This window comes from Rutidosis leptorrhynchoides, chromosome 2 (genome assembly GCF_046630445.1).
Source record: "Rutidosis leptorrhynchoides isolate AG116_Rl617_1_P2 chromosome 2, CSIRO_AGI_Rlap_v1, whole genome shotgun sequence".
Taxonomy (NCBI): Eukaryota; Viridiplantae; Streptophyta; class Magnoliopsida; order Asterales; family Asteraceae; genus Rutidosis; species Rutidosis leptorrhynchoides.
This window is the reverse complement of record NC_092334.1, coordinates 211,330,802-211,345,190: the sequence shown is the minus strand read 5'-3', so window position 1 is coordinate 211,345,190 and position 14,389 is coordinate 211,330,802.

Here is a 14,389-nt window from a genome sequence, read left to right as displayed (position 1 = left end):
GGTGGAGGTCCTGAAAACTGGTGGCTCGGCCCTGCTTCCCTAGGATCACGGTGGGCTGTCATTACCGGGTACTCATGTGGGTATGGTGGGATGTGGAATTGCCTCCCCGCATAATGTGCAAAGTGATCCAAATTCTCAAGGATCGCGTGCTGGGAAAACCAACTCTCCTGTCCTGGAATATCCCCCATGTGGTACTGGTATTGGTATGGTGGATATCGTGGACGATCACCCTCGCCAACTGATGAGTGACGGCGAGTGTCAGTGGGCCGTCCATGTGCTGTGGGATCATCCTCATCCATAGGTTCCTGAGAACCTCGTCATCTACTACCGTCCCGTGTCCGAGTATCAGGTCTGAATCCCGGTACTCTCACCCCTGGTACCGTCCGATCTTCAGAACCGGGTATCTCTGGGTTCGCCTGAATGATTAACTGCTCACCCTCAACACGAATGTAATCCCAGCTGCTCAGCAGCTTATACCCTATTTCCTCTGACACGGCCCCAGTCCTATAGTTAAACTGTTCAACACTTCCCAAAACACGCATGTTCCGAAGCAACCTAGTAACAACACCCCCTAAAACTGGCACAACTGTGTTTGCCGAATTCTTCTCACTGGTGAGAGCCTGAGCTAGGAGATGTGCCACCTGCATATTCTGGTTATTCATCATGGCGTGCATTAGGCGCATGTCTCTGATCGTAACAACTCCACCAAATCTAGCTTTAGGATGGAGGGTTTTGGTGATTAGGTGGTGGAGGATTCGGAGTATGGGGTTGGCGAATTTGGATGCCTTTTTACCCGATTGCCATGGCCCGTTATCAGTGGTGTGTTCTTGCCAGAAAGCTTGATGATCCATGTGATTCAAGGTGGTACATCCATTCCTGATTATTGGCCAGGTGAGCTTCGATGATTTATACAACTCCAAGTGTCTCGCACACCGTGCGAGAGTTAGGTGATACATGTGGTTTTGGTGTCGAAAATGGATGCACTCTTGATTATTATAATCTTCCGGATCGACATCCGAATCGAAACTCCAGGTAGCCATAAACTCTGCATATGGCTCGTTGTATGTCATTTCGTTTAACTCAAATAACTGTTTCCATGCCCGGTGCATTCTCCCTTCGGCTTGGAAGGTCAAGATTCTTCTGAGCTCATCAGCCCAACCACATTGTTCCAATATCGTCCACTTGATGTATTTGTTACCCGCTTTATTTCGGTTAATCCAAACTCTCATAAACGGCTCATTATCACTCGGATTTTCTTGCCCGCGAAGATAATGGGGTAACTCGTAATCATTTGGTAATCGATTAGCCATCTGCAAAAATCGAGTAAAATAGGTTATGCTCCAAAAATTTAGACTTAGAATCCAAAAATGCCTATATTTTTCGAAAAAAAAAATTCGAAATGAGGGCTTTAAAAATGGGATTTTCCAAATTCCTGTTATAGTCAAATATAGCCAAAATTACCACAAACAATATTTAAATGAACTATAAGCTTACTTTTGAGCAAAATTCAAAGTGTACCCGTGATTATAATAAATAATGCAATAAATAATAATTATAGCCATTTAGTCGTAATACGCAATTTTGTGATGATTTTTAAGCATACAATGATCCTAACAACCATTTTAATTACCTTAAATATTTTAACCATCGAACTTGAGCTATAACATGTTAAAGTCAAAGATTATGGCCGTTTGACCGAAAAATAATCATTTTGTTCAAAACGTACAAAATAAAGATAATCAAGGATTAAGCTACATTTTCACGAGCAAATCAATGATTTCATCATTTGAAGTAGTTTTAAGGCAATCCTAAGTTTTAAAAACGTTTTAACTATAGGAAAAACCGAGGTCCTAATTACGTGTAGCTTGACCAAAAATACTAAATTTAAGCAAACAAGCCTATTTTGTTCCAAATTCAGTTTCTAAGCACTCCTAATGAATCACTAAGCCTAACTAAGCCAGCAAAACATCAAATTTTCAAAAATTTCACCAAATTCTACCTTAAAACCTCAACTAACTAGTCGCGAGCCAAAAACTATCCAAAATATCTCAATCAAGCCTGAAAACTAACACAAAGTAATCACATTATCTATCTAAGCATAAAGGAATCCAAAATTGAGTCAAAACCAAGGTTTTTCTAAAAAGTCAAAAATTTGACCCTATGAGAAAATTCGAATTTTCATCAAGAAAGAGTACCTTTTGAGCGAAATTGATGATGGAATCGAGTTTAGGAGGCTAGAGACAACAAGTTTCAAGCTTTGATTCGTCGAATTTGGTTGAAAATCGAGTGTGGTAGGGTGGTGGTGGTGCCGTCGGTGAAGGGGAACAGAAAGGGAAGAAGAAAATCAAAAAGAAAGGAGAAAAAGAGGAAGAAAAGGGAAGGAGAAGGAAAAAGAAGAGGCCCGTGTGGCTCGCGGACTTATTTCCCCGATCCGACTTGCACAATTTTTAAGTTTTTATGATTTTAAAATTTAAAGGGTTTTAAGAAAAGATAAATAAAATAATACCTCAGATTTTAATCCGGTTATTTTATATTATATTGTTCTTTTTATATTTTCTAAGATATATTACTAACTAAAAATAAGAAAAGACAACTAAAAATTAAAATATTTTATTTTTATTGAAAACACAAATTACACCGGTTCTACAACTAAATTCCAGAAATGACGCGGAAAGAAAGACAAGTTTAAAGCTTCTTTAACCATCCAGAGTAAATCAGCGGAGTGTATTGAAAATATTTAGAAATCTCTTAACATCTTGCACTCGCGCTTCTGTAAATCTTCGATATCGTCCATAAGTTTAACCAAAGCCCTTTTAACTTTCTTAGTGTTTGAAATTCCATCCCTTGGCCCAGTATCTCTATAATTAAGTTCAAAAAGAAGTTTTGCCACTGTGTCTTGAAATAGAAGATCTTCCGCGCAGTTAGGATCACCGATAGTAAATTTAAAGTTTGAAGATATTTCTCGAATGATCTTCCTTTGCGGAGTTGTAAATGGAAATTTTGACATAGTGCGGATTTGCACGAGTTCCGAATATACTTCATTTCTTTTTGCGAAGAAATTCTGATGTATTCTTTCCTTGGTAGAATCCGGAAAAGCTTCAATTAATCTTTTGATGAGAAACGAGGCTGGATCAAAGTAGAAGAAATCTCGGTTTCCGTAGGTTGAAATAGGGTTAGTTTTCTTGCTTTCAATCCAAAATTCTAATTCAGAGATCATTACCGAGACGTAACGGTTTATATGAATTGGAGAAATTTCCTTATTAGTGAAGTGAGGGAGAAAACTGACGAATGATTCTAAATCGAATTTGAAATTAATTTCTGCATCCCGATACTTGACGAAAAGGTCATCCCCACATTCTTTTAACAGTTTGTGAAGAGAACGAGTCTGAGAATGCAGCTCTTTTAACAGATTGATTTGAAATGTTGAAAATGGAAAGTCTGAGGAATAGAGGTGCCTAACGAATTCTCTATATATGTCTAACCTTCTGCTAGGATTTAACAGATTTCCAATAAACTGAGCTTTTGTTTTATCAGGGTTTCGTGTCTCTTTAGGATTAAATTCGAACAAGTCTGGATAGTTGAAAATAGTTGGATATTCTTTCTGTATCTCATCTTCCATAATCAGGAGTTCGTTAAGACTGAACCTCCCTTTTGGTTTGTGAAGAGGGTCGAATCCTGGTTCATTTGAGTAAAACTTTTTCAAAAGTAATGAAATCTCTAAGTCAGATGAAATTATCCGGCTTCTTGGACTACAAGAATAAAGAATTAAGTCTTGATGAGACTCATCTGGGTTTAGATTTATTTTAGTTCTATAAAGAAAAACTTCGCCGGTTTTCGAAGTTGTGGGAGAGCAACTTCCATTCGCACTTTCTTCGTAGTCGGTTAAGTTTGAACTGGAAACTACAGAAATTAAAACCATAATTAATATTTTGTTTTTATAATTTTGAAAAGAGTTTACTATAATGGCGACTTTAAATCCTATACCGACAAACTCTCTGCTTGTTAAGCATGTGTGATTCTTGTCAATTTATCTTTGAAACAAGTGGCCAGGCAGACAACGGAGAGGCAGGATCCTTTTGGTTCCAATATAATTGGGGACTGTTCAGAAAATCCAATAACCAAGTCCGTGTATAATTGTCTTTCTTAGACACCACTCAAGAATCTCAGATATCTTGATAGAGTCAATGATTACCTTAACAGACAGAAAATAAGTCCCCGGAAACGGTGCCAAAAACTCTACTTACTCTCGTGATATGGCCGAAATGGACGGTTTTATTTTCGCGGTGTCATTAGGCCGCGGCATGTCAGAATCAGCTACCATGAGGGCGAGTAGTGGTTGTTTTATTATTTATATTTAGCTGGGGTTCCAAGCTATAGCTCACCTACTTGTCTTCCTTTTAATGAGTAAATGGTAAATATAACTCAGGTACGTATTTTTATATGTTTGCTCAGTAATGTGGGACGAAAGTGCCTATATAGTTAACCCTAGTGACAAGAGGTGATAGATTAACTAGATAATATAGTAATGAGATAATAAAAGTAAAGATAGGTGTGAAGAATAGAATCCTGAATTGGAATTATCGCAAGAGTTTGACTTCCTAGAATAAACACTAAACCTCAATCAACTGGGCTGTGAACCTAACTGATTTGTCACTAAGAGTTTAGACTTTGAAAATTCTGGCTAAGACAGGTATCCCTACTCCCAACGTTAACCTGAAAGGTTAAACGACCTTATGGATGAAATCCTAGGTACATGAACAAAGTGGTTTACCCAATAATGGAATGTCTCAGCTTTTCTTAATCCTAGTTGCCTAACTAAAGCAATATCCTACCACTGAATCACTATGCTATGCCTTAACATTAACAGATGTGCAATCTTAGATATTCTAAGGTACTGCTAATTGGGATAGAAGTCTCTCCTTTGCGATTACTTATTCAACACCGGATCATCTTACAATATCTCAAGAACATTGCTTCTGATGCGAATCATGCTTCTGAGTAAGCTAGTGTTCACTGAACTCTCTATTGCTAACTCTAATCACAATCTAAATGGGCAGCTCTTTTATGATGAATAAATGGTTATTTATACGTAGGTACTATATCCCTATGGTGACGTTAAGCACACATAACTACTTACCGTGTATCCTAGGGTTGATCAGGTCCTAATACTAGGTTATAGCCACGTGAACAATCAGAAAGGGTGATCCGTAAATTAAACTTCTAAACCGTCAAGGTTTCATCATAACAATATGACAAGTTTCAGATAAAATATTCAACACATAATAAACAATTGTAACAGATAGATAATCATTCAAGATGAAAGCAACTCAAGATAATAACTTTATTAAATTAAGGAAAGCGTTCACCGTTTACAGACGAGATCAGGACCATTACAAGTGCTGACAACCTCTAGCCCACTCCTATTACAATCTTCGGCGTTCGCCTCCGGGTACTTAATTTCCCGCTCGGAGGTGAGAAGGCCTTGAAAGCTCTAGTGGGAGAAAATGTATTGGAGTGAGAGAGTGAAGAGAGGTGTGTCTTGGAAATTGCCAAAATACGCCAGGTAGGCCGTATGGCAGGGCGTATGGTAGGGCGTATTTGGCAGGCCGTATGGCTGGCTGGCCAGATGGTGGGCCATTTGTTGGCACGTATATGGAAATCCGTATCCATAGTGGTAGGCCGTATGGCTGGCCGTATGGCAGGGCGTATGGTGTGCTGGTCAGCCTTGATTCCCTGGATCGTAACTTGATTTCTTGTCTTCCACCGTTTTCGCTCTAGAATCTTCGTTTTAGCTCCGTTTCTCTTGATTCTTTTTGCATCGTCTTTGTAATCACTTTACCTACAAGTTTAACCAAAAAATCAATTATTTTGCTGACAAAGATTTGAACTTTATGCTTTGGGACTCAATATCGGGGGTAAAAACGTGACTTTTTAGCCGATATCATAGACCAAACATTGTAGTTCTCTGTTCCCTTAAGTTTTAAGGATATTAGAGCAGTAGTACTTGTATCACTAGCATGCAAATAAAGCGGGTCACCAAAATCAAGATCACTCACCTGAGTGATCTTGAAACCCTCACCAGTTGAAGTAACCATAGTAAAACCAGATTATCAGAAAGAAAACAAAAAATAAATCACACAAAAAATAACAATTAGCATGCAATTTTCACATAAACAACAAATCTCAGACAAAATCCAAATAACCTGTAAGGATAAAGAAACATAATATATAAAATGGTCTAGAATCAACTAAGTTCTTGATCAGGTTTTCATACGTTTCAAGAACGCAGATCAAGAGTTAGGCACTAGGATTCAGTCAATACAGGGTAAATAATAAAAAATTAAAGAAAAGAGTTTAGATGTAACCAATCAATCACGAATGATTGATGATGTAGCGGAAGATAATAAGAAACAAGAAGATTGATGAACATCAGAAAATCAGACGAATACCATACCCTAACCCTAATTTGAGAAAAATTAGGGTTTTCTGCAAAAACATATAGATCGAAGAATCTATCACCCACACGAACACAGCTGAAACCAAAACAATACCAGAACGTCCTTCAATCTATGAACAAATGAAGAAACCCCAGAAAAATTTCTTTGAATACCAGATGAACAATCAGAAGAATAATCACCATGATCGGCCGTAACGCTCTGATACCATGTGAGAATATACAGAACAATAACAGAAACAATCACAATTAAGAAACACTTGATCAATCTCTCAATCAAAACCACAATTACAAGATCATTAATCGAACAAAAAACAAAATCAAGAGATAATGAATCTCAAGATACAGAGAACAGAAACACTAACAATTGTTCACAGAATATGAACAATAAACCTCAAAACAAGATTGAATCAATTGAAAAGAACAATGAGAGAATGAATCGATGAAAACTGAATGAAGCTGCACAAACCCTAATACGAGTTATATGATATAAATTAACTTAGGCTCCAAGCAGTCCTTCAACTTTTGGTATGTGCAATCAGGCCCTTCCACTTGAATCCAGCTTTAATCTACTATTAAACTTGACATCTTTAGCCCCTCACAATCGGCAACATAACAAATAAAATCCTGAAACTAAGAACATTTTAGGTTAGAACAAATAAAAAATAAAATCAAGGTAAGATTGTATTTTAACACATAGCACAATGGTTCACCTCATGTACTTTGTGTCATGGGATAGGGAGAGGTCACGGGTTCGATTCTTAGGGATGACATGATTTTCTGTAAACCATTTGAACATTTTGGGGCAAAAAATTGAGGTTTTTAAGCAAAATATGAAGGTTTTTAGGCAAAAGTTGAAGGTTTTTGGACAAAATTTGAAGGTTTGGGGGCAAAAATTGGAGAATTTCGAGCAAAATTTAAAGGTTTTGGGGCAAAAAATCCCACTGGGGCGGGCGCCCCTGCCCCACGTAGTTTCGCCACTGGGCACGGCTCACAGTGGCACACGACAGCAATCGATGATTGTGGTGTTTCTGGTTTGGAAAACCCCATACACACTACACGCAACTATACAACCGGAAATAACAAAGAAAATAGTGACCAGAAATGGATGGCGCGTGGTGGCGTGTTTGGTGACGGCTGCTGGAGAAATTTGTATCCACGGGTTCAAATAAATGCATCGGGTTTATTCGTGTAGGTGGTGACATTTAAATTGCTAGGATTCAAGTGCAAATTGCATTCATAATATTGGGGTTATTTTTTCAATTAGTCTTTAAACTTGGAATAGCAATCTAGAGTGACTTATTGGGGACAGAAGTGTAACAACCCAACCCAATCTCCAAACAAACACGAGAAATAAAAAAAATTTATACGATATGGGTGCGCGGCGTGCACAAGCCCATTTCAGTTCTGTCCGGAATTGTCAAATTTCAAATAAAGATCACCCACTTCCCAACATATTTTGACGAAACGCTTTTCACAACATGTTCTTATATGTAAAACTAACACATTTCAATGATAAAACAAGTTTTATGAACCTGAGCCCACATATGGCCGAGATATGAGTTTCGTACAAAATATATAAGTTTCAACCGAATTAGTTTAAATTCCAAACGACACTAGAGCATGATGTTTTGGGGTTAAACTACCCAAATCTCGGTCAATTCCAAAAGCTATCACATCAAAAGCGTCCCCTACAAACAAAGCGGGATCTCTAATCCATACGAATGCCCTTACCCTTGTCTCCGCCGGAGCCTATAAAAAGATAAACAACGAGAGGGTAAGCAAAGCTTAGTTAGTGCAACAATTATACATACACATATATGACCCATCTATTTGCAATCGCACCCACCGAATACCTCATACGAAATATAACCCAAATAGCATGTCGTCATACTCATAATGCTAATAACTCGTACACTATCACAACGCCACATTAGCATATACTCAAACACAATATATATATATATATATATATATATATATATATATATATATAACATGCTAATCAATATCCAACAACATAATATGGTTAACCATAACGCTATGGTGCTACCGGATCGTGGTTCACACCATATGCAATTGAGTCTCACTCTTTTATAGTGCTACCGGCTCGTGGTTCACACTTTGTTTATAGTGCTACCGGCTCGTGGTTCACAATTTGTTTATAGTGCTACCCGCTCGTGGTTCACACTTTGTTTATAGTGCTACCCGCTCGTGGTTTACACTTTGTTTATAGTGCTACCGGCTCGAGGTTCACACTTTGTTTATAGTGCTACCGGCTCGTGATTCACACTTTGTTTATAGTGCTACCGGCTCGTGGTTCACACTTCATACTCGTCACATACATGCTATGGTACTACCGGCTCCTGGTTCATTCCATAACATTTACAAATAAATACGCCATATACATATACGCATAATTATTCCACTCACCTTAATGATTCGGTGACGGTTTTATCCTTCCGCAAGCTTCAAAGCCAAGTACCTAATACAATAAGTACTCAATCAACACCCAAACTAGTTGGACAAACTCCAACACCCTACTCAAGTGCATTTAATGACTTAATGCATTAAATCACCCAGTTTCATCAAAACCGTCCAATTAAGGTCAAGACCATCATTAACCACTAAAAGCTAGTGATTACGGTCCAACAACATTAACTACCCCAAAATCGAGGTATCTCACACTAATAATACCGCAACCCGCATGCACAATGCATACGTATGCGGGCACTCGCTGGCATACGTATGCGTGTACTTTGTATGCGGTATGCGGCATGCGTATTCGTATCGAATGCCTATGTTTCTGGTACGGCAGTTACTTGGTCCTCAAGTAAGTATCTTTTCCATAATTATATCCGTGATTCGGGGGAGTTGGTTATGGAAGAGATTACCATTATCTCGGATGGTTCTAGAATTAGGGTTTGCCTATATATTCAAACCCTTATTGTCATTCTAACAACAACGACAGCGTTACGTGACAATCATCAATTACACATCTTACGTAACCCTCATCATCTCTCGTCTTCTCAAGGTTAACAGGTTAGTTCTTTGTCGACTAGCACCTACAACCTTTATATGGGGCATTCTGATCAACGAGCGTTATCAAAGGTGGACTTAATCACTTGGCTACCCCGCCGACATCATCATGTCGGCCAGCGTTATTCTCAGTAGCTGGACCGGAGAGCCTTGTTCTAATATCCTTAAACCCCCCTTTACGCATTGAACAGGCATATTAACCCTGTGATAAAATATGCATGATCAAGTGGTGCTTTCATTGAGAGTTGAACTAATTCAAGACGTGTTTAATTGTTTTTTCTTTTAAAGTTTTGAATTATAAGGCTTATTATTCACAAAATTGTTTGAATTTTTTCTTTAACACTATCATGGCTTCCGGGAACTCATCGAAGCGTACTCAAACAGATAATCAAAGCACGTCGTCTGGTAATCAGCAGAAGCAAGCTATAACTACGGGGGCGGGATACGCGCCATATCTTCCACCTGTATCCGGCGAGCCTTTTCAGAGGTATAAGCCGATATATCCTGATGGGATTACACCGCCAAGGGCAAACTCGCCAGTTACAACCACGCGGTTGGATTTTTCCTCGGTGGATCCAAGGGTCATCTTGGTAGGCACTAGCGGTGAAACAGTAGGCCTGCATGTGGTATGCTGCGACCAGGTATCTATTTATAGTACCACGGTTTCAATCCCTCGGTAGACGCAGAGTGTTCAGCAGAATTCATCGTTTACACTGTTGCAACCTTGGCAACCACCGCGTCCAATTTTGAAGTTTTTGACTCCTACGGATGCGCAGGCATTACTTAATAGCTAGGGGTTCAGTGTCATTCCAGATGCCAATTCTCATTGGGCGTCGATAATCGTATAACAGCAAAGCACTGCGCATTCGGTTGGACTTATAACGGCATATCCTCAGGTCTCGCAGGCATCGGCACCTTTTCAGCTACCCGTGTACTCTGTGCCGGCAAGCCTGCCTTCTTTTCCAACGCATCAGCCTTGGTTATATCCGCAAACGCTGGGGCAACCTTGGCAAAATATTCAGGGGCAGGCAAATCTTGCAGGTCAATTTATGCAGGCCGCACCTCCTGATATGGTTCACTTATTTTCATAGCCTGACTTTGTTCAGGACATGATGAAGCGTTTCTTTGCGGGATTAAAAGGGGACCCTATTAAACCACCCTTTGAGCTACCAACCACTTTTGAAAAGTTTCCTCCGCGTATAACTGCATATATGTTTCCATCAGCGCCAAAGATACCTCACACGTTGGGTACTTATAATGGTTTAACTGATCCGGATGACTTCCTGCAGCGTTTCGAAGGCGCAATGTGCACCTAAGGCTGGGTGGATCCGGTTGAATGTCAGATATTTCCCATGACGCTGCAGGGCATTGCTCGCGAATGGTTTAATAAACTCCCATCAGGTAGCATATCCGGGTTCATGGATATGCGGACGAAGTTCTTGCTTCAATATTAGAATCAGAGGCCACGCAAACGCACTCATATCGAATGTCATGATATTATGCAGAAATCCAAGGAATCTTTGGGTGAATTTCTCACAAGATATACTAATGAGTGTCTGCGGATACCAGATCTTAAGCCAGAGTAACAAATTTCCAGACTCATACATGGTATAAACTCAGAGCGTCATCCAACACTGGTAAGGCATCTGCGCCATACAGTCCCAACAACTTGCGCTGAAGCGCTTAATGAATGCCATGACTATATGCGGAGAGGTGAAGATAATGATATTCCAACAGCTATCTCGCACAATGAAAGGAAAGATGATGATGATCCTTTACGCGATCAAAATCGCGGTAATAACTCTCGAGGAAGGTATCCTAGCGGTGGTCCTATCAGAAATGATAAAGGGAAATCAAGTGGCAATTATCGAAATAGTAACCAGCGCGGCATCAATAATCAGAACTATGTGCTGCTGAAAAGTTTGTCTAAAATGCCAAAGGAAATTTTGGCAACAGAACCAGTGTGCGCGACCTTTGCGGTTCCAACTCTGCTAACAGAATTTGGTAAGCGGGATAAAACAAAGTATTGTGAATTCCATGATGATTATGGTCATGACACTAATCGATGTAAAAACTTGATGGAACGAGTGCTTGAGGCACTGCGCGCAGGTAAATTGGATTACCTAAAACCACCTAAGAAGGACAAAGGAAAAGCAGCAAAGGAAGGGCCGAAGTCTAATACTTTCGCGTGGCAAAAAGTTGATAAAACAAAAAACGCCGACTTAACCATTAATATGGTCGACGCAGAGAAAGTTAGCCAGTGGAGAAAGTACGATGATCACCAGGATTGGGAACTTCTCCCAATCACTTTTCCTCCTGTCATGTCAATCGACACAGTTAACGAGCCCATTATCATTAAGTGTCGCATCCCTACTTGTGGGGTTCAAATCAAACGCATGCATATTGACACCGGGAGTGGCGTTGACATTATGTACGAACATTGCTATCATTTCCTCCCTGCAGAAGTTAAAACGTAGTTACACCAGTCTGATATTACTTTATCTGGGTTCTCTGGAGAAAGTTCATGGCTGCTAGGCCGGATAGAGCTAATAATAGAGCTCGCAGATGATAAGAATCCGCAGTTGGTCAGACATGAGTTAGTTGACTTTTATGTGGTTCGTTCAACTTCACGGTACAATGCGCTGCTTGGGAGACATTTCATACGACGTTTTAACATTATACCATCAGTGGTACATTGCTTGATTAAGTTTCCTACGAAGGGAAGGGTTGCCACAATTGCATCACATCAAACAACCGAGTTGTGTGGTTCAGTTGTGCCTGTAAACATTCCCTGCATGGGAGATCAACTTGCAAGCAGTGCGGTCATAGCTAATCGATTGCATCCGGACAAGTGTATCAATATCGGCGCAGGCTTGTCAGCTAAAAACCAAGGCTAAGTTACATGGAATATTATCCGCAAACGCATATGTTTTCGCATGGAAAGAATCAGACATGACTGGGGTTCCACGTGATATTGCGGAACATAAGTTGAATGTTAATCCATCACTCACACCCGTTAGACAAAAGAAGCGGCATATGGCTCTTGAACGCAGTGATTGGTTGTGCGCAGAAGTAGATAACCTTGTCAAAGCAAACATTCTGCGGGAAGTGCGGTATCAGACATGGGTTGCTAATCCTGTGTTAGTTAAAAAGTCTGACGGTAATTGGCAGATGTGTGTTGATTTAGACATCAATAAAGCGTGTCTCAAGGATGAAATGTCCCGTTCTTATTGATTAAAAACGTTCCATATTAATTGATTTCGTTGCGAGGTTTTGACCTCTATATGAGACGTTTTTCAAAGACTGCATTCATTTTTAAAACAAACCATAACCTTTATTTCATAAATAAAGGTTTAAAAAGCTTTACGTAGATTATCAAATAATGTTAATCTAAAATATCATGTTTACGCACGACCATTACATAATGGTTTACAATACAAATATGTTACATCGAAATCAGTTTCTTGAATGCAGTTTTTACACAATATCATACAAACATGGTGAAATGTCCCGTTCTTATTGATTAAAAACGTTCCATATTAATTGATTTCGTTGCGAGGTTTTGACCTCTATATGAGACGTTTTTCAAAGACTGCATTCATTTTAAAACAAACCATAACCTTTATTTCATCAATAAAGGTTTAAAAGTTTTACGTAGATTATCAAATAATGATAATCTAAAATATCCTGTTTACACACGACCATTACATAATGGTTTACAATACAAATATGTTACAACAAAATAAGTTTCTTGAATGCAGTTTTTACACAATATCATACAAGCATGGACTCCAAATCTCGTCCTTATTTAAGTATGCGACAGCGGAAGCTCTTAATAATCACCTGAGAATAAACATGCTTTAAAACGTCAACAAAAATGTTGGTGAGTTATAGGTTTAACCTATATATATCAAATCATAATAATAGACCACAAGATTTCATATTTCAATACATATCCCATACATAGAGATAAAAATCATTCATATGGTGAACACCTGGTAACCGACATTAACAAGATGCATATATAAGAATATCCCCATCATTCCGGGACACCCTTCGGATATGATATAAATTTCGAAGTACTAAAGCATCCGGTACTTTGGATGGGGTTTGTTAGGCCCAATAGATCTATCTTTAGGATTCGCGTCAATTAGGGTGTCTGTTCCCTAATACTTAGATTACCAGACTTAATAAAAAGGGGCATATTCGATTTCGATAATTCAACCATAGAATGTAGTTTCACGTACTTGTGTCTATTTTGTAAATCATTTATAAAACCTGCATGTATTCTCATCCCAAAAATATTAGATTTTAAAAGTGGGACTATAACTCACTTTCACAGATTTTTACTTCGTCGGGAAGTAAGACTTGGCCACTGTTGATTCACGAACCTATAACAATATATACATATATATTAAAGTATGTTCAAAATATATTTACAACACTTTTAATATATTTTGATGTTTTAAGTTTATTAAGTCAGCTGTTCTCGTTAGTAACCTATAACTAGTTGTCCACAGTTAGATGTACAGAAATAAATCGATAAATATTATCTTGAATCAATCCACGACCCAGTGTATACGTATCTCAGTATTGATCACAACTCAAACTATATATATTTTGGAATCAACCTCAACCCTGTATAGCTAACTCCAACATTCACATATAGAGTGTCTATGGTTGTTCCGAAATATATATAGATGTGTCGACATGATAGGTCGAAACATTGTATACGTGTCTATGGTATCTCAAGATTACATAATATACAATACAAGTTGATTAAGTTATGGTTGGAATAGATTTGTTACCAATTTTCACGTAGCTAAAATGAGAAAAATTATCCAATCTTGTTTTACCCATAACTTCTTCATTTTAAATCCGTTTTGAGTGAATCAA